This window comes from Furipterus horrens, unplaced genomic scaffold (genome assembly GCF_987537825.1).
Source record: "Furipterus horrens unplaced genomic scaffold, mFurHor1.1.pri manual_scaffold_4, whole genome shotgun sequence".
Classification (NCBI taxonomy): Eukaryota; Metazoa; Chordata; class Mammalia; order Chiroptera; family Furipteridae; genus Furipterus; species Furipterus horrens.
This window is the reverse complement of record NW_028327174.1, coordinates 81,375,565-81,377,436: the sequence shown is the minus strand read 5'-3', so window position 1 is coordinate 81,377,436 and position 1,872 is coordinate 81,375,565. Positions and strand designations below refer to the sequence as shown.

Genomic DNA, 1,872 nt, shown 5'->3' with positions numbered 1-1,872 from the left:
TTAAAAATATGAAGCTCAGAGCATGTATAGTTTGGACCTGCTTAAGCTGTCTTAAAACCAAGAGGAGGGAGCTTGCTGAAGAATAGCACTGATATTACTTCAGTAGAATTAAAAGACAGAATCAGAAACTGAATCCTGGGACATTTTTCAATACTGATCAAGTAACTCCTTAACTTTTCAGTAATGTAAGCCAATAGATTGTCTTTCTGTTCAACCTTTGGTATCTGTTTTTCCATCTTTTGTAACAGATATTGTACCTCTATCGATATATTAGACAACTGTATCTACAAAGGTGGAGCTGCCTCCCTCTGGTCCAACAGTGCTTAGATTCCCATTGCCTATGGAACTAAGAATCTTTTCTCCCAATTCATAATCTATTTTCTCTGCCTCCTTGATTCTGAAAGATATGAAGTCTGTCTGAAAAAAAGTACAACTGTTGTTAATATAATGAGAACAGCTTGCATGACATTGATGTAACCTGGCTGCCACGGAGAGTGGACAGGAATGTGAATGTGTGAACAATGATGACTTCACTGTACCAGTCAATGGGGGTGGTAGACACCATTGAGTGAGCATGTGTACTGTGTGGCCATCACATTCAAAATGACTGAATAAATGAGTAAAGCAACAAATATGCATCAAATTTTACATTAGGCTTGAACATTCCTCCATGGAAATTATTCAGATGATTCAGAAGGCCGCAGCTATGGGCAACTGGTGATTGACAGCTTCATCATGACAATGTGCCCACTCATGCCTTGTGTCTCACACAGATATAGGATCTTAGAAACTAGATGAGGATCTTGGTAGGAAGGAGGTGATGATAGCACAGAATGACCTTGGAGGAAGTAGGACATCTACTTTCCACCACCCTTTGCCTTTTTCTTTCTCTCCATATTAGTTTGATAGTGTTGCCATAACAATGTCTCATAAACTGGGTACCTTAAACATTTATTTTCTCACAGATATGGAAGCTAGAAGTCTGAGATTAAGGTGTCCTGTATCTGTAGGGATGATTTTTTCCTAATTATCTCTTCTTAGTTCACAGACGGACATCTCCTTTCTCTGTTTTTACATGGTCTTTCATCTGTAGATATGCATGTCTATACATAATCTCTCCTTATTTTCCTTGACTAAGAAAATAACTTTATTTTGTTTGGGAGAGTGGGCAGGTATGTAGTCTCAGAACTTCTGGAATTGTCTTTTGGTGCTGGCAGCCTTGGTGACATTGAGCATGTTAAAGTTCATGGTCTTGCTCAGGGGCAATGTCACAGACCTGGGCATCTCTGAAGCAGGATACAGGTGCACTGATATATTCTTGTGGTGCTTCTGGAAGTGGTTGTACTTTTGGATATAATGGAGGTAGTCTTGGTGTATGATGATGGTCCTCTGCATCTTCACTTTGGTTACCACATCAGACAAGATGCATCACAAATGGAGACATTACTAGTAAAGAGACATTTCTTGTCAATGTATGGGTTCTCAATGGTCTCCTTGCATATCTTGAAACCCAGACCCATGGTCTTATATTATCACAGCAGCTTCTCTTTGCCAGTCTCTCCAAGCAGGACCCTCTTCTTATTTTGAAAGATGATGGGCTGCTTTTGATAGGCATGCTCTGTCTGAATGTCTACCATCTGTATGGCAGCCTAAAAAAAAGCAATTTATTCTTCTTATAAAGGCACTGGTCATACTGAATTAGGACCCACCCTCAAGACTTTATTTTATTTAGTTACCTCTTGGAAAACCTTGTCTCCAAATATAGTTATGTTCTGAGGTACTGAGGATTAGGATTTAAAGATATGGATTTGGGCATGAGCACAGCACAATTCAGTCTGCAACACTCTGTTCTTTTCTTCATTTGTCATGGCA

The 1,872-nt window shown here is 39.5% G+C and overlaps 1 pseudogene; it reads right to left on the bottom strand.

Moving 5' to 3' along the window:
• Positions 1–1,182: 1,182 nt before the first annotated feature.
• Positions 1,183–1,637, bottom strand: LOC150012289 (small ribosomal subunit protein uS17 pseudogene; annotated as a pseudogene).
• Between the last annotated feature and the right edge of the window lie 235 nt (positions 1,638–1,872).